We start from the raw sequence: 20,303 nt of genomic DNA, 5'->3' as shown, positions 1-20,303 counted from the left end.
GCTATCCCCCCAAAAAATATATTTAACAAGTGAACTATGATATATTAGTATAGATTTAGTAAAACAAGATTTTTATTTATTCTCATAATCCAATAACCAATGTAATAATGTATTTATACCCATAATCAGATAATTTACTGAATTAAAAGTAGCAGTATCACAATGTAGAAATACTCTGGGACAAGTAAAAGTACAAAAGTATATTCAAAGTAAGAAAGTACAAGTACTAATTACAGAATAGTGCATATTATGTTTTATTTATTTTATTAGTTGTTGATGCATTAATAATGTTTAGCACTTTAGTGTTGCAGCTGGTAAAGTGGGGCTTATTTTATTATATATGCTGTTGGGTAGCCTGTGTATTTCACTTTTTACTATTTACACTATTTATATTTGGCTATAAAAATACATCATATTTGATGTATTGATTATAGTTTTATATATATATATTGATTATAGTTTGAATAATTAATCTGAAAATGCTAAACAACTACAGGTACCAAATAAATGTAGTGCAGTGAAAATTAAATAATAATAATAATAATAATAATAATAATAATAATAACAACAACTTTATTTGTATAGCACCTTTCCTTCAAGCACACAGTGATTTACAATAAGGAGAGTACCTGAAATAAATAGACATAAAAAACAAGCAAAAATAAACGTATAAACATGGATAGAATGCCATGATAATTGTAAAATGAAAATAAATATATAATTGAAATAAAATAAAATAAAACACACTTGATAATAAAAGTAAAACTAAGATGAAAATACTATACATGACATAAAACATAAAATAAAACCACTAAATAATAACCAAAATTGTACTTACATAGGTTACAGTAGGCCTACTTATGTAGATATAGAAAGTTGCTTTCTGAAATGAATCGAATGGCCTACTTTCATTTTTCGTACTTTAATTATATCTTGATGCTTAACATTTGTGCTTTTACTCAAGTAAAACTTTAAAAGCACGCATTTTTGCTCGATTATTTCTGCACTGTGCTGTTCTATAGCTAATAATACCTCAGTCAAAGGTCTGGACATTTCTTAAGGTGTTCAGATTTTTCTTTACAATAAACTCACCTCTTGCCACGTGAATGTGGCACGTGACCGGTCAATCAGTCACAGGTGTGCCGCGTGGCAATTAGCAGCTCTGTGAAAATTACGGGTGAATATTAGCTTACTTTAATACCTTTTTAATGAAATAAATCATAATTTACTCGGAAGAAGAGCACATTTGTCGACGCAGACTGACTTGGAGAAGGTTTGTGAGTTGTTTTGTGTGAATGTTTCCAAACAAAATGTTAATTGTTATTGACCTGTTAGCCTGTTACTACTCTGATAGTAGCCAGGCTAAACTTTGGCTAACTTAAGCTAAATATCGTGAGCTAGTGCCACCCTAGCATCCACGGTTGAGCAGCATCATTAATAAAACATTAAGCCGCCAAGTATTATCTTCAAAATGTAGCAAATTGTCTAGCAAGTGAAATGTTAAATAACAGTTGCAAAACATTGTAAAAATAGATGAACTAACACCATTTATTTGATATTTATCCTTGTGTACTCCTAAAAAAAGTATAACACCCATGGTCCTCCAGACTGGTTTGAGGACATGTAGAAAAAAAATATTAACAACTTTTTTTTTTACCTTTTATGGCAACTCATGACCAAAAAAAAGTATATATAATTTTCATATTTTTTTCCATTATTATTGGTAAATTTCAGTCAAATATACAAAATTAGACCTCATTTCAGGAGAAAAAAAGTAATAAGACCTGAATATTTTTTTTAAATAGATATAGTGAAATAATAATTTCTTGAAGAGAATGGAGTAGGTTATGTCAAATTATATATCAATGTGTTGGTCTTCACATGCTGTAAAAGGTGAAAAAAAAGTAAATTTTTTTCTACATGTCCTAAAACCGGTCAAATGTCATGGGGTCCTTTTTGACCCCTGAGCACCATGGGTCTGATTTATTAAACTTTTTATTTTTGCTGTCATCTTAAAATGTACAATGTTTTCAAAACATAAGTTTCACTAAAAGTTGACATAACCTACTCTGTACATTCCCATCAAGAAATAATTATTTCACTATATCTATTGAAAAAAAAAATCAGGTTTTATTACTTTTTTTTTATTAAATGAGGCATAATTTTGTATATTTGACTAAAATTGACCAATAATAATGAAAAAAATATGAAAATTATATATCAATGTGTTGGTCATGAGTTGCCTTAAAAGGTGAAAAAAAGAGTTGGTAATCATTTTTTTCTACATCGTCCTTAAACCAGTCTAATGTCATGGGATCGTTTTTGATCCCTGAGGACCATGGGTGCTATAAAAATGTATAAAACACGTGAAAAAGTGGACGTGTGCACTGTTGTGTAAAAAAAGGATAGGTTAAATGCAGAGTATGAATTTCCCCATTTTAGGACTAGTAAGGAATCTTAATTTAACTATGCAATGCCATAATCAATGTAAAAAAATCGGGATTAAGATAAAAAATATTATACACAAAATGCATAACATAAGATTGAAAATAAACCGCCTTTATAGTAATTCAAATATCAGAATAACTTGTTTTGATTTGATTTTTTTAAGATCGAGTGCACTCAGTATATAAACACAACAGAACCTATTTTTATAACAATGTTAAAGGGACACATTTTTTTCTTAATTGTAACATGAAACGTCTGACTTCATCAGGAATACTGTGTAAATATAAACACAATATAGTATAATAGTGTAGCTGTTGGAGCTCCTTAAAGAAAGTTGATTATAAACATCAGATTTTTAGTTCTGTTAAAATATCCAACTCTGACTTGCAGGAAATGTATTATGCTATTTTGTTAGCATTTAAGTTAAACCTAATTTGTGACAAAAAAGAAATGGAAGCTTTAATACAAAACATATAAAGTGACTTGTTCTGCTACTACTTCTAAATGTTGTGCTGTGTAGTGACCTAATTTGACTTGGACATGGTATCCTGCAGTGCTGTTATCTTTATGTATTCATTGTTTGGATATTTGAGCTCCTCAGTGGCTGAAAACTGAATAGAAATATCTTGACAAGACTGGTGATTGATGAGATGTGGAGGAAATTAATTGAGCGTCACATATGGAGGTTGATCTCTCTATCTGTCTTCCTCTCTGTTGTTTTTTTTTTTTTGCAGTTCTGTTCTTGTGGAAATGTGATGTGTTGCAGCCACGCTCTGGTGCACAAACCAACTCCACAGAAGAAGCACACACAGGTAAACCACAGACGTCACGACGAACATTTTCACCCAGTTAGAACATAAAGTGTCGCCCAAATTGGCAGTTTCACTGCTGGTTCTTCAACACAGATATAAAAATGATTTAAAAAATACAAATGTGAAATCACAGTTTTGTAGAAATGCACTGGTGCACTTTTCTTGGCTGGTTTTGTATTGTTGCTTTGTCTTTTTTTTTAATAACTTTTAATTGACTGCATACAAAAACATTTTTTGATTTTTTTTTTTTAAATGGAAAATTCAAGCTTGTGTATACAATGTAATGAAACTATTCAATTTTTTTCTCAAAACTCTTTATGCATAGCTGCTCAACGTAGCTTTACGATTACCAAGATGATTCCTCAAGGTGAATAAACGATAATTATCTGGTTGTCATGGCCAAGATAACTGATAACGTAATATTTTAAAAGAAAGTTCATAGTTTATACACACCTGGATTAGGCCCATAGTCTCTAAGAGGGTCTGAAAAGTATCTACATCTAGTGATGAAGTCACCAATTTGGCAACACTGTGTGTGTGTGTGTGCCGATGTGACAATAGTTGCTATTGGTACATCTCTACAGTTTTGATATTGAAATAAAATGTTAAACATTCCTATTGTAGTACACATCAAGGGGAAGGATGAGTACATCCTACCTTGCTTGACTTTATCTCTTAATAATGATCAAAAGGCTGCAAATTCCTATCATCTTCTCCTCTTTGTTCTTTAATTTAACTAATACAGTATCTATTTGGTTAAGTGACTAAGTGAGATGTCGGATTTGAGCGCCACATTATACATGTAATAACAGTTTAAGGATACAATCCATCACTGCTGTCCCGTGTCACATCAGCCGGTGGAGGAAGGAAAAAAGAAAAAAAGAAAGAAGTTGATCCGTCTCCTTGGGTCATCGTTTTTCAGCGTAATAGATGACAAATAATTGGTCATTCATCAATAGCAATAGATGAGAGCTGAAATGATTTATTGCCTTTACAATAAAAATTGGGCCAGGCCTGCAATGATGATGGAGCTCTCGGGTCAGTGAAGCAGAGAGAGAGAGGGAAGAGAGGCGGGAGGTAAAATATGAAAAAAAAAAAAAAAAAGATGAGGGCAGGAGTAAAAGAAGGAAGGGAAGTGACAGGAAAGGAGAAGGAAGTAAGGGAGATAGGTAAATGTTATGGAGAAAAGGAATAGAATGAAAAGGGAGAAGACAACAAGAAAAGGGAGGAAGGAAGCAAGAGTGTGTTGAACAAATGCCTCTTTAGTGCACAGTTCAGTTTGGTTCAACTGGACCCAACTGACTATGGTACCAGGTGCGTTCGCTGTAGATCAACCCCTCTCAGTCACAATTTGATTGAAATTGCTGCTTTTCTGCAGAAATTACATTGGACAGAAAACAATAGGAGTAAGTGTTTTGTTTTGTCCATTTAAAATGGATTTTGGTGAACACTAAACCTAAGTTCATATAAACCATATTAGAGAGAGGTTAAAATATTTTACTGGAATTCTTTCCCTTTTTTTGAGGACTCAATCGCATAAGAAAAACGAGTATTGAGTAGTTTTTCCATGTCAGTTCTTTATCTTTCTATGGTCTTTTTTTAAATTAATTATCAATCATGAAAAGTGAACAATACAAAATAAATTAGTGAATTTTGGAATTAGAATTAGTGAATTTTGGACAAATTGACTTGAAATGATAGACAACAGTACAAAGAAAATATATTTACCTTGAAATGCCAGAAAATCAAAATCCAGTGAATTGAAGATGAAAAAAAAAACAAAAACCAATAATATAAACATAAATAATATAAATAATAAAATGGACGGATTAATAAAAAGGTTTAGGGAAAGAGATAAATAAATTTATGGTAGTGGATTAAAAAAAGCTGCTCTAAAATGACAGTAGTGGGTTTCTTAAAAATTGTTTAGAAGGCTTTTTTTCTTTGGCTTTTCTGCACATTTAGCTCGATTCTATTTTAAATGTATGAACTCATCAGGTAGAAACATAATCTGCAATGGCTGTGACTGACATACATCATACAAACTTCTCCAACAACAAGATCCTTTTGAAAAGTATACGGTCACAAGCAACATTACACCTCTTCCACTTATTTAGTTCCGGCTGCTTTGCCACTGAACACCTTTCAAGTCATGATGGATTGCCCCCAACCTGATAATCCTGCACAGTTGCAAGATGTGAACCCACTGCAATCCTTTTATTGATCGCTCCAGTGAAACACAGATCCCTGCCTGATTACCACCTTGCTGTGATACTGACAGAGGCCTCTCCATCTTCTGCTATCAGGACTCTTCTGGATGAGGTTTGGGGTTCAAGCTGGGTGATAAACTGAGAATGTAAAGACTTCAACATAAACTTGGTCACTTGGTAACTTAATTTGGTAATGTTAGTATGAACTTTTTTCGTGTTTTCCAAAATGAAGCAGTGTCCAACTTCATGAATGCTTACTCTTTTAAGGAGAAAAATCGAAATACAAGTTAAAAACAACAAGCGATTTTCAGTCATCATTTGGTCACGTTGGAAAGCATTTTTCGTTTTAAAAATTCTTTGGACTGGAAATTTGTGTCATGCACTGTACCAAAGTACTCTGAATAAAAAAATAAATAATTAAAAATCGAATGATCTAAATGAAAAAACAAACATATTGCATGCAAAATATATGGTAGCTTTCTTAACACAACAGTGAAACAACCAGTGAGAATAGTTCTTGCAGATTTTGCTTTGACAGTCTGCCTGTCAACTGTGCTTTGGATGCAGCCATTTTAGCAGATGACCATTCAGATTCAGTTGTCCAAAAAATCCTGTGTTGTAAAATAAATCAGTTTTGGAAAAACCTACTATGAAGACGCTAAATGCACCGTTTCATCCACAGGACTTGGGCTGCATGGCTGCTGAGGGACAGAAGTGATTGATGAAGACTTACTGGCGTGCCGATCAATCTTAAATTATATGAAGGTAACGTAAAAGTCCCTTTAAACAGTTGAGAGTGATGTTCTCCACTAACAAACCCCTGAATTTGATGATGATAGAAATAGTGCTCCTTGTCATTTGTGAAAAGCTTGTTTGAGTTGCATTTCTTTAAGAAGTCCTGTTGCCTTCAGGGATGTTGCACAAGAATTTAGATGGAAGTTTAAAGCTGGAGTCGTTGCCTAATTTAAAATAGAAAACACACACAGTCAGAACTAAACAAAATTTAATCTATACAATTCAGTCTTTCCTCTAGGATTTTTTTCAGCAGCTGGGGTAAAGGATTATTGCCCCTGGATATCCCCCAAGTGTAAATATCAATCAGCAATTTAGAAAGTATAGAAAATAACACTTGACTGCAAAACAAGCTTTAGAACCAGTGTTTCCCACAGGATTTTCTGAGACTGTGATGGGGGGGACCCAAACAAAGTAGGGGGGCATGCTCCCCTGGAGAAAATTTTTGCAGTAAAAGCCTAAATTTGGTGCCTCTCGCATATTCTAATGCCACTATTCCATCTAAATCCTTGCATATTTTAATAAATTATTGTAAATGAGAATAAGGGTTCTCTACGTTTTATTTTATATTTTTAAAAGTCTTCTTGTAAATTATGTGGTGGACTCTGTTAACAAATCCATTTGCTGTGTTTGCTTTTATTTTGAAGGCGTTCTTACCGTTACGCTTGGTAAATACATGCACCGGGAAAAAAAGTGGAGGTTGACTGACTGCAGCGTGCTTTGTTCTCTTCCAGTATTGTTAGCTAGCCATTTGCTCTAACAGGCAGTCTAACCTCACTCAGAAACTGAATGCTATCAGAGTGCTTGCACTGTTATTATAACATCTCAATTCGCTCATCCCTGCGGCGAGAGGGTGAAAGACTGTTCGGCGAAGCCTCCCGCTGTGGTCACTGCTACATAGTTGAAATATAAAACAATCCCCTATTCAGAAGTAGGGGCGGGCATAATTTGCCAGCGGCTGGCCGCCGCTACTAAATGAATATAGTGGAGACCGTTCACTTAAACCATGTCCAAAATTATTACATTGTTTTTGGGCATATCAACAAAATATAATTGCAGCCAAAATGAATCTGCCCTGTTTCTGCTCTGGTAGTCGAGTTAGGAATACAACTCACAAACACCGGTGTTTGCTTAAAAAAAGTTATTTCATGAAAAGACAGTAGGGACTGCGGCCGAAGAAGAGTCATGGTCATGGCATCAACACTAGTATCTTTTTGTACAAGTCCGCTTTGTTGATTCATAGCAAGCTTTTGACCAGGGGTTTCAAACCGATCCATGACAAGGCCGGTGTGGCTGCAGATTTTTGTTGTAACCAAACAGGAGCACATCTGATAAAACAAATAAACTGAGTGAAGACAGTTCAGGTGATTGAATGAGTAGAGTCAGGTGTGCTCCTGCTTAGTTGGAACAAAATCCAGCAGCCACTGTGTCCCAAAATGTCCCTAGGACCATCAGTCTCGGATGCTGATAGTATAATTTAGTCTCATATCTGTAAAGTGGAGGATAACTTCTTCATTATGCATTCAGGGTAGAATGAATAATGAAGAAGTAAGCACAGCAATGTAGAAGGTATGACAGCAGTATTATGCTGTCTTGGCTAAATTGTTGAGTGTCTGTGGGATCAAATAACATAATTGTGATCCCATCCTGGCATCCAAAAATTGAGCCAAACTAAGCAAGTAAACTGACGGTTGGGTGAGGGGGCACCTTTCCCCAAGGGAGGCCCTCGGTCTCAACCCCTCTAATCGATTTCCTTCACTTACGAAGGTAGATTTAATCGACTAGTTGGCTAAGTTTGCACATTCCTAGTTGTCATCTGTGATGGACTAGAAGTGCAAATCAAAAATAATCCATGACTCTTCATGATCAAAGCGACTTGCGTTCAAATTATTCGCTGGCCTGTTGTGAAAAATAAACGCAGGTGAATAATTTGCAAAAGATGTCATCAAAAATTTAAAAAGACGACCTACCCCAGTTGAATGTTTATTTTTCTGAATCTTAAATCCTATTTTTGTGTGTTTTTTTCTGTGTAAAAATTATTTTCTTTCATCTTATTTTTTTTATAAATGTGAAAATAAAATAAGAAAAAAAGTCAATCCACCTTTTCATAGAGTCAAACCATGGATATGTATCTTTACTTATAAAAAAACAACAACTAGTCTCGGTCTTTAAATGTCAGGTGATGTGCTGCTTCCTTCTAAAAGTCAGGGAGACCCATTTGTTTTTGCTGTTAATTTGTCAATGCACTTAATAAACGTACATCGGAAGAGTGGTCATGCTTCAGTTCATAAACGCCAGCATCACAGCAGCTACCTCATCTGAGTGTAGCGCTTTTCTGGCCTGTGTGACGCAGTTATCAAAAGTCATAATCTCTGTATTTATTTGGCCGGTGGCCGAGCTGGCATGTCTTCAGTCACAGAACAAACTGGATCCTCGGCCTGCCAAAGCACGGTCCGAATCAATAGATCCAGTTACAGTAAGAGGCTGTTTATCTCGTCATCTTGGGGAGGAATTACAGCCAGGCTCGCTCTGTCACTCTCTCGTTGCATTCTGGGAAGGCTGACAGACACTGGGAGCTCTGTGGTGGATGGTTGTTGGTTGTCTAGGTAGGGGTCCAATTTTGAGGATGAGTGATGGAGGATTGTTTTACAGCCGTGGCAAGAGGCGGCTTGCAAATCGAGAAATGTGAGAGGTTTCACTTGCTGTAATTTCTTCCTTCTTTCCTTCAATCTACTTTCCCTCATTTCACCTCCTTAGTCTTTTTCTAATTCGGTCATTGAAGATTTTTTTGTTTTAAGTTCAATCAAACCACACCTTCTGTCTTTCTTACTCCCACTGTCCTTAATTTCTCCTGAATTATTATCCTTTTCGGTTCTTTTGACCAAATGTCTTTCTTTCAACTTTCTTTCCTCTTACGTCCCACCGTCTGCATTTGTCCCTGTAGTGGCCTGTTCTTTTAAATTCTGCAACCTTAAGGGGCTCAGACTACAAGAGTCTCAGGACGATTTAATTCTGATTTCCCCCCTCCCAACAATCGGCTGAGAGATCAGGTCTAAACTCTTGGTTAAATGTTCGATAATCTTAATATCTTGGGTGATGTGCCATTATTTTCAAAACTCTCTATTGTAGTGAAGATTATTCACTCTTGTCTTCTCCTAAACAAATGGACCTGCTGATTAAAGTGGTAAAAACACTAAATTAAGTGCTTCTCTGAAGCTGTTCGGTGGATGTCCGTGAGGGTCTGCGAGCTGGGCTGCTGCTAACATTTACTCAGCTTGTTTCTCTGATAACTTAGGATCTAGACGTCTGATAAATAAAATCCTTCATCCGGTTAAAAAATTGTATTGTAAAGATTATTCCTGGATAAAACATCAAAATATAACAGGTTCTGGCAGACAACAGCAACGCTGACGCATGCACAACAAGGATGAGACGACATTGACAGACGACTAAATAAAACTGACGACCAAATAAAATAGACCCCTAGTTTGGTTAAAATAAAGCCATATCTCTGAGTTTGAAAATGTCTAAAATATTTGGGTTAATGTGAGATCACAATATCTAACATCTAGGCTCATGACACTCACATTTTAATACAGAAATGTTTAATTGATAATTATTATGAACAGCAAATAAAAAAAGCATTATGAACAGTGAAAATAGGAAAAAGTAGACCTCAGGTCAATAACGTTGTTTTTTGATCTCCAAAGATGACAAATATATCCAGAAGCAGAAACTTAACCAAAAAATATTGAAAGACCTTATAAAGCACATTAATACTCATGAATACAAACAAAACAATCATGAGAAATTCACTTTTTTTCTTTCCTGCAGAGCCTTTATGTACCAACACAGACATTTTTATCTTTATCGGCAGTTTTCTACAGCTTTTTGCCTTTTTTCTCACCTTCCTTCATTGTTTCCTCACTCCTTGCCTCCTCTGCCCTCAGTGTCATTTGGACTTCCTTGCAGATCATGGCCTCCTCTCTTCTGCTTCTCTGACTTCTGTAATTCTGTTCACTCTCCCCTTCCTGAGTAATTGAAGTAATTTCCCACCTTGGCTATGATGAATGTGTCCCACGCTCCCGCCATGCCCTTCTACTTTAGCCGGCCTAATTAAAGAAAACATTCCATGATTGCCTATTTTTCCTCGAGCGTGACAACCTATTATTCTCTCCAGCACCTGATTAGAGAGTTATTATGCTTAGATTTAGATTGATTTAACCGGGCAGCCTAATAAAAGACTACTTGGGGTTTGATTTAAAGTGGGGGAATTGCAGGTTTTGGAGCCAGTCACGGTGTGTAATTGTTATTACTGGTTCATGATATGAGCGGTGTCGCGAGGAGGGGAGTTCTCGAAATTGAATTAGAAAATTAGAAGGTCACTCTGCGAACAACAGGTGACATTTTGGGACATTCTTGCCACGATAGAGCTGTCAGGAGGAGGGACGTTCAGGCGCAGATTTGTCCGGAATGATAAATCGCATCCATCACAGCCTGCAGAAACTGACATATTTCTATCAAAGCAAGATTAATCTCTCCATCAACTGCAGCAAGGCGGCTCATAATAATCCACCAGAATTGGATGCAAAATGGGTAAATTGACTGGTGTTTGTGTTGTGGCGCTCTATCCTGGGTTGATACTGTCTCAATAAAAGCCAAATGGGAGGATACAGTCATATGAACCCAGCTGCTCCAATTTTTTCTGAAGGAAATAGTGGGGTCGGGTGGCAGACTTGGCATCTTTTAATTGTGGTGGATGATTGCTTGGGCAAGGAGTTAATTTAATTTGGTTTAACCAGATAATAGTTCATTGTTTGAAAGAGTCATTAGACAAAAATGTTTTTAACCCTCAGAGAAACAACATTTGTCTCTCACTGCCCACCCAGCATTTTGACCAATTATTTTTAGTTGAACTTTAATATTTTTTAGGTGTTAAAGGTCTTTACTGATAAACTAAACTTTAATAATTACAGATTATATATATGTATGTGTATATATGTATATATATATATATATATATATATATATATATATATACTCCTGATAAAGGTCTAACATCCGGAATATTTCAGTAAATATATGTCCTGCTAGTTAGACAGTATGCGGGAGTCTTCTCGTTTTTTTCATCCACTCATCCGTCTATGCACCTGTCTATGAAATATATAAGTGCAAAGTTGTTCGTGTTGTAAGAATTAAATAATTAAAATACAATGTTTAATTCACATGATTTAGAGGGAATCCTCAGACATCAAAAATCATAATGATGTTCAAATAAAGATCAATACATAAATATGAAGGAACTCTAGTGGACTGATGTGAAGAAATATCACCTTTCCAAGGTCAAAAATAATGTAACCATTTACTTTTTAACAGTTTTTTTAACATGTAGAAATGCTTTATAGCATAGATTAAATTGTCAAACTGTAGATTGTTACATTCACTTCTTTGTATTGTGCTATGTCAAACAGTTTTATATCTAAACAATTATTTATGATTTCTGAAAGATATGTTTTTGTTGAATGTATTGAATCATTAATGGTCATTAATAATCTATGAACTAAAAATTGGTGATATTTGCATTTGCTAAGAGAACTGTAATTTTGTAAGATGTTTCTTTTTTTAATTCAATCTTTTTTATGTTTTCCAATACTATATTGCTGCTGACCTTGCAACTTTTGGAAAATCGTCTAAAAACAAACACATTTTTATATCTATAAAAAATGTATTGTTGAGAGGCTTCTTAAAAATATATATTTTAAATGTTATTAAGTATTTTAGTACTTTTAGAAAAGTTTAAGGGTTAATGCCTCAAAAAAGAATTCTAAAGGGAAATAATGAATCCAATATTAAATCTTAAATATGTTAAATATATTTTCCGAAACTATATTATAGTGCTATTTATGTCCTCCATTGATATTACAAAGGTCAGAGGTCAGAATCAATCAGAAAGTCGACGTTTAAGAAGTATCCTCTTCATATATGCATAATCTTCCCTATTTAAACCTGAAAAACACTACTAATGAAATAATTTTTTTTATCCTGTTTATGCAAAAAGTAACTGAATATATTTTGATTGGTACCTGCTGCAACTAACGTGTTTTGGACCCCCCCGCCCTCCCCACCCCAAAGCTGAATGATGGCTCGTCCTCTCCGTGGCCTCGCTCAGATCTAGTTAGCATAACTGCACTTACTGACGCGGCTGAGCAGCATTTTGATAAATGGCGCGATTAGAGGTAAAATGAACAATTTGACTTGGGCCACGCCACGAAAGCACAGAGGCTTTACACTCGCTGTCAGAGGGGAGAATCAAGTCCATCTTTCATGTCTGAAATCCAACAGTGTCAGAGTGAGCTCTGTGTGAGTTGAGTTTGACATGTATTCACTGTTGGGATTATTGGCAGTCACTTCTTCACTGTCACTGTGAGTAATGGCTACGTACTGTAGTGCAGCTTATAACTGCATGTACAGATTGATACATGAATGGATGAAAATACTGATGGGTAGATGCACATACATACTGTACAGGAATGAATGTGTATTTTAAATAGATTAAGTTATATGATGTTTGAAAAAGATGGATGTGATGGGAACTGCACAATCAAACAGAATCCATTGATTATGTTTTGTGGCGCTGTGTCATCCCAGCAAAAAAAATCAGTAAACAAACCTTGGTTAAAATTACAAAATGTCAATCTTTTTTTAACATACATTAACAACAACATTCTTCTATCTAGTCTAGTTAAAGGGGTCAAGGGTCAAACGTATAATAATTTGCTTTATTTTGCCCCAGATTACTTGAAAATAGAATATATATTTGAAAAATAATTGCATATTGTCAAAAAGGTAGCCCAGTATGTAGCAGTCATGAGTAGAAAAAAAAGTTTTAGTAGTTTTGGATCGGTGTGTTTTGTCATAGATTTTAAATGTGTTACTTCTGCGAGTGGCTGCAAAACCATTTTCCACTCCCAAGGTAACCCTTAACTATGGAAATAAATAGTTTCTAAACCAATCCCAAAAACCACAACCAACAAAATGCAATATTTCCACCTGAAATGAGTCTTGTAAATCTCAAATACTCAAAGAATTGTAGAAGAAGTTTTACTTGGATAGATATTGACTTATGCACCTACTTAGACATTATAAAGTTCATCAGAAGTGAGTCTGCTGAAAAACACTCCAACAAAATGTTCTTAAAATGACATTTTGATATCTGTACAAAAAATAGCCATTGACACAACTTCCCTGCATGATAGGATCCCTTAAAAAGTTGTTTTAGTGACATATTAACTGAAATGCAACTTCTAAAAACAAAATAATGACTTTGTATGACTTGTATTATTTATTCATAACTAGAAAGGCATTTCTATCTTTCTATCGTTGCTATCCTATAATGCAGTGTTAATTTAAAACTAGAGTGTGTTAAATATCTGGCCAGTCATATTTTACTTTTTGTCCATTTCATTTCATTCTGCAACCCAGGGACTTGGGCCCACGTCACTCTCCCTCTCAGACCACTCCCACTACATCTACCTCAGCATATGCTGGACCCCTTCTTTAGCTTTCTGGAGTGAGGTCTGCTCACCCAGTCAGTGTTTCCTCTCCTTTCTTCTGCTGCAGTTTCTGCATTTGCCTTTTTCAGGTGCTGTAGCTGAACCACATCAGAGGCCTGTGTTCTTTTTTTCTTCCACAGCAAAGTTCTTTAATAATACTTAGTTAATACTACATTACTGATATCATGCCTCTATTCATGTTCTTGTATGTTCATGTATGTTCTGCTCTCCCCACTGTCTATGGGTTGCCAGTTATTTGAAAGACCTGGTCATATTCCCCCACAGTTTATCTGTTACACTGGTTATTAAAGCTGTCTGCTGCCAGGCAACGGAATGAATAGGAGGAAAATTGTGCACAGATAGATCCTCTATTTGTCCAGTCAAGCAGCAAATATAGACCTGAAGTGGCACAGCATGAGTGAAGTGAGATATGGAAGAAAGGAGGATGGTAGGGAATGAGAGATGAGAAGAGAGGGAGTGGAAAAATAGAGAAAAGAGGAACGAGAATGGGGAGAAAGCAATAGCAGAAAGAATATAGAATAGAGTTTTTGGGGACAGTGAAGAGGAAGAGATGAAGAGAAATGAATAGGATGGAGGGAGACATTTCATACACAAAGGCAATAAGTGAGTTTAATGAACTTCAATAAAAAATTATACAAAAATACAACATAAAGCATTAAACACACACATTCAAAGAATATTAACGACTAAAATAGACACTAAAATGATAAAAATAGAGATAAATGCATGTGAAATTGAAATGTAAATTCAAGGTGGATGATGATGCTAAATCCAGGTTGGTGATTAAAAACAAATGTTTAACCTGGATTTGAAGTAAGCCCAGGCATGCATTTGCTTTTTCTGAAGTTTGTTTCAACATTCTACATAATAACTAAATGCCTGATGTTGTTGTAGTTTTGACTCTGAAAACAATTTTGCTCTTAAAATATTGAGATCTATAGACAAGCAACAACACTTCAAACTGTAAATCAATGCCGAGACTAGGGATGCCCTGATTCAACTTTTTCAGTCTAGATATGACACCTGGACCAGGTTTTTGCTGATAAGCACCAATCCGATACCGATGTTCAATTAAAAAGTTGTATGGAAGCTGTGTGGAAGTGACTGGGATCATTCTTTTATATGTAAGGCAACTTTAGGCTCTGTTTAAACATTTTTTTCCTAACTTGTTCAAAGAAAAAACAACTTATTGTACACCACACACACGCCACTTATTGTTACACAACTTGGTAAAAACTCTCTTACAAAACTATCAGGAATTAAAATTCAAGTGTAAACCTTGTACATGCAGCAACAATTTGGTCAAAACTTCAGTACAAAACAATATAACGGCATGAAATGAGATGAATTAACACAAATTCTTCTGCATTATGCTTCTGATTGTGATTGATGAAGTGGGTTGTGATATATTTTGCAGAGCTACTCCTTCAAACATGACGATAAAAAAATTGTGTATCTCTAGCAAAGACCTTAGAAATGTGGTGTGATGAGGCTGGGAGCAATGGAGGGATGGATGGATAAAGGGGACGAAGAAAAAGCAGGATTGAAGCTGAGAGCAGGGATGAAAGGTTGAATAAAAAGAAAAGAGTGAGGAGAAGGAAGATGGTGTAGGAAGAAATGGGGAGAGTGGAATCACGAAGCAGAGGAACAGGTTGAAGAGGGAGGAAGGAGAGATGTGGAGGGGGGGGAAGGAGAGAAAAAAGGAGAAACTGTGTTAAAGTGAAAGGTTGTCAAAAAAGCATTAAATGAAAGCAGAAGAGCAAAAAGGCATGGAGGGGAGGGAAAAGGGATATAGAGAGAGATGTAGGAAAGCAATGCAACTTAATTACATGAGAGTAAAAAAAACAGCAGTGAGAGAAAGAGAAATCATATGTGTATGATGTTTATTAAGTCTTGGATAAATGAGATGTTGCAGCAGCCGGCTGGACGATAAAGCTAAACATTAAAAATAAAGAGATGATTTCTTTAAAGGATTAATAGCACTCTGAAGTCACTGATGATCACTCACTGAGGACTTCATTATTCCAATTAATGGGCCCCTCTGCTACTTGACCCGACCGTCAAAATTAGTGGCAAGGAACCTTTAAGTCAGATGGATGAACTGCCACAGCCTCGCCGCCTAATTGGCAGGCACAATCAAGAGCGAATATGTATCAGGAGAAGAAGAAGAAGAGGCTGAATATATTAGCAGAATAAGAGAAGAAGAAGAAAAATGAGGCTGTAAGCAACATGGCAGCACCAACTGTCTGGATGTCAGTGTCGGGGAAAAATGGTGATGGGGGCGAGAGATGGAAGAAAAAAAATGAGTAATTAATCAAAGATTGCAAAGCTAATGTTTGTTAGGAGTTGATCAGAGTTTTGAGTATCATAAACATACATCTCAGAGTTGCAGAAGGTATAATTTTGTTAAAGATGACCCAATCCAAGCATATGATGTGATGTACTTTATATTGTGTTTGCACTTTTGATTAAATAAAAACATAAGAAACTAGCCTTACTTGCAATGTTAATGAAAGTGTAAAACAATTTGTGTATTCGCCTTGTAATTCAGATCTGCTCCAAAATGTTCGAGATTCTTCCTTTACATTTTACACCCTTTTCACTAAGTTTCTAATAATAGATTACAAAACTCAAAAAAGGATTCTGCTGTCCAGGTCAAACAGAAATCGAAGCAAATCTGGCCTGGAGATATTTGAGGATGAATGGAGTGTGTGAGTGCCAGGCGAGGACAACAAACCGGAGATCCTGCAGAGAATTCTTCTGGGAAAACATAAGGTATGTATTAACTGAAATGGAATTTGGGTGGTTAATGCGACCGCAGAGGTGGTAGAGAATTTTCAGAATTATTTTTTTTCTCATCATTCAGCTAACATGCTGTAAAAAATACACTTAATCTCTCAACCAGATGCAGGTACCACAGATTTATTTCAAGTGAATTGATACTTGGAATGTTTCTGGTGGATCAGCATGTCCGCCCACTTGGACAAAATCCTGAAAAACTCAGGGACCAGAATGATGGATTCATAAAGTATTTTTTCTTGCGAGCAAGAAGGCCATCACATGAGCAAGTTGCTGCAGGCAAATATGCCTATAAAAGTCGATTGGATTGCAGTCTTCAACAAAATACATTTAAGAAACTGACCTTTTCCATAAGACTTGAACATAATATTTGAGTTCTGGGTAGTTGCAAAACCATAATCTTTACCAGTGTGTGGTTCATCCAAACACTTGTTCTTTTCTGTCTTTCTCTCTTTTCTTCAACCTGACAGCACCAAGAAAGTTCTAAGAAATAAATGTTGTGGCATGAAACTGGTCACACTTTCAACATATACTAGCTCAGAATTGTGGCATTTTAGTCCACAAACACAGGTTTCTCTATTGTTATAAATCGATTTCTACCTTATGCATATAGATGAGCCTTCGAATGTCCGATACTCTGCTCACATGCCTCATTTGAGCAGCATAGATTACATTTAAGAATACTACAAAACACACACCTTCTGTGACAGTTAGATCCCTGCTCTGTCTGAAGTGATGTGTGGGCGAAGAGTCGATCCTACCAGTGTGGGTGGTGCATTCAGGGCCCTCGGGGGCTCCACGGAGCAGAGACGAACGGGGCCCAGGTGAGTCGTACTGCGTGCAGACGCAAGCTTGTTTCCCACTAAAGCAAACATAACCGATGGCCTCTACGTGTCCTCCCATCGATTTTCTCTTTCAGGAGAGAGGAGGAAAGAAAAGGGATAAAAAATGGCGCCGCACTCGCCTTCTCATGCATCAGACAAGTCAGGCATAAAATAGTCCGTTTGGATGGGTGATCATGAACTGGCAGCAACAGGGAAGTTTACCAGAGCTAAATGGATGCCCAGACTCCACTTTTTATCTGCCTCCCACCTCGCGTTACAGCAGTAATTTATGGTAATAATATCCCTTGAAATGGTGGCGGGTAAAGAAGCAGATGAGAAATGGGCCTTCTAGCAGCGTGTTTACGTTGCCTATATGATTGGGGAAAACAGTACTTCCAGCGCTGTAGGGGGGAAACTGTATCACCTCAGGCTGATGGGAAAAGGTGATTCATCCGAGGTTGTTCACAGTTTCAGTGAGCTTTAGCCTTCATTAGAGGCATTGCTCAAGTAAATTCAAATGCTCAGAGGCCCTGTTTGCCGTCTATTCATTCTTCTCAGCATGGGCTGTCTTGTGTCATTCACTGTTAGTATGCTGGTAGGGCAGTCACCGTGCCAACTTTTGTGCTTTTTTGAATTCTTTAAGGGCTTCGTGAAGTTTGAGTCCATGCTTTTTGTTTGTCGGTTTCTTCTACTTTATACTTATTCTCTCCCCTCGGTTTGCAAGTCCTGTGACTGCAGGTGTTATTCTAAAGAAAAACCCAAGTCGTGAAAAGTGCAGTATATGATGACTCATATCTTAGTTGAAGCCGTAAGGTGATAAAACATGTAGGTTTATCTTGTTGTGAGCAGCCCACGCAATGTACAACAGTCACCTGAATGCACACACCTCCTGTCTTCAACTATAAATAAATGTTCTGTTAAATCAGATCCTTCTCCTGTGGTTTAACAGAATCACTGCTTTTGACCACCACTTAATGCTTAACCATTACAACTCTGATTTTCTCACTAAATAATGTCAATTTATGAAGTATTTTTCTCATTTTGTACTTAATAAGCTTGTCACACTTGTGCCATTTCTGCAGTGATGATAATTGTTCTTGCATCGTCAAAAACTCTTATTTTCTGGCAAACTGGCTTTATTTATTGTCATAATTTTTGGTTTGATTTAATGCAATACTATGGCTAAGACGACTCACAGTGGTGAAAAAGTAATGTTGCCCTGCGGTTTTGCAGCCCCCCACGCACACACACCCACTGGACGTGTTGTATTTAGTCGAAGAAAAGACAGAGGAAGTGGAAGAAAGTGAATATGAGTAGAGCAGAGGAAAAGTTGAGCAGCAAGTTGTGAGTCTCTAATTAGATGTATTAACAGGTTACAGTCACAAATTAAAATCTCACCTGGCTGGCTGAGTAGATTAGCAGCTGAGCTAAAAGTACCATTATGTTGATCCAAGGAGGACTGTGGTGTGATTGAATCCTGTTGGGAAGCCGTAATCCAGCCTTGACCTGCTTTGTCTTTTTGATAAAACAAATCCATAATGATAAATTTAACACAAAATCTCTTATTTATCAAAGTATTAGCAAGCCCCATACCATAATCTCTCCCAGGAAGACTCTTCATTTTAGTTCGGAAAGTTATACTAGCTATACCTTTTTGAGGACATTGCAGATTTATTACTGTCTAACTGTACAGAATCCAAACAAGTGTAATCTCTGCATTTAGTAAATCATGCATCACTTGCACAAGGTAAAATACTACCCCCCCCCCCCCCCCCCCCCCCCTTTGTGGAGCATGTGGCGAGTAATTGTACCTTTTAGATAAAACACCTTAGAGTATCAGAGGTGCATTTTGGTAGGAGTAAAAACAGCCCATGCTAAGTAGTAGGGTGACTCATATGAGCGCCCTATACTTCCTGACAGCAGACAGAGAGCTAGTTAAGATCATTAACATCCTGGCCATCAAGAGTTTGAGATGGCTCATTAGCCTCTAGCTTGTAGATAAAGCTCCAAATTGACAAGTGCAAAGTATGGGCTGCTCCTTCAGTTTGGGGAGAACAGGAGGAGGAGGAGCTGAAGCCCAGGAGATTGATGCTCCTACATCCTCTTGGCTCCTGTGGCTCGGCCTGGTTGTTCATCGGCCACCATCCGACTCTGCTGCTCTTAGACAGAAGGCCAAATGTGCTCTAACTGTAACCACTCTATTACCATGATGATTAATGAGGTTGTCAAAAACTTAACTCCCAACACCAGTGCCTCTCCCTCCTTGGTTTTATTTTTATTTAACCCACAGCCACTTTTAAAAAAAACAACAACCTTTTTCCAAAATGTTTCATCAAACTAATTTATTCTAATTATGCACACTGCCTACTTCTGTGCTGCGTTCCCCAACACCCAGCTCCCCCTACCCTGCTCTCCTTAAACCTTTTGGTGCAGATTAACGTAACAAAAAGTCTATTAATTAATGTTTTGTGGCTTTTAATTTCTGGCAAGGATGCCGTCTTGATGCAGCTGCCTGTCGAGGCCCGTCACTGTTGAACCCGTGCCAGGGAAGTGCAGATGTAATTCTGTTATCTCTTGCTTAGTCGTTTACGCAAATTAATTTGAACAATTAGCCCTCTACCGGCCTTTCATGAATCATGCAAGAGAAGCTGCCAAAAAATTAATGCTCAAAGATTTCCATTTCAAAATGAGATAGATCCCATTTTGGGAATAAAATGTTACACCTGCTCTGGTACAAAATTAAACAGATGAAGGGATCACATGTGGTTACTCAAGTCGTTGGTGGATGCAATGTAAATATGGCTACAGGCTCTAATCCTTGCATTTAAACTGCATAGATACACT

The 20,303-nt window shown here is 36.6% G+C and overlaps 1 long non-coding RNA gene across 1 annotated transcript; it reads left to right on the top strand.

Moving 5' to 3' along the window:
- The first annotated feature begins 1,068 nt into the window (after positions 1–1,068).
- Positions 1,069–16,610, top strand: LOC131963002 (uncharacterized). Its single transcript, XR_009389988.1, has 4 exons — positions 1,069–1,273; positions 3,183–3,260; positions 6,153–6,235; positions 16,491–16,610. It is a non-coding gene; the product is annotated as an uncharacterized LOC131963002 (long non-coding RNA).
- The last annotated feature ends 3,693 nt before the right edge of the window (positions 16,611–20,303 follow it).

The sequence above is a fragment of the Centropristis striata genome, chromosome 24 (genome assembly GCF_030273125.1).
Source record: "Centropristis striata isolate RG_2023a ecotype Rhode Island chromosome 24, C.striata_1.0, whole genome shotgun sequence".
Classification (NCBI taxonomy): domain Eukaryota; kingdom Metazoa; phylum Chordata; class Actinopteri; order Perciformes; family Serranidae; genus Centropristis; species Centropristis striata.
The sequence above is the reverse complement of the archived record's forward strand: the minus strand, read 5'-3'. Positions and strand labels throughout refer to the sequence as shown.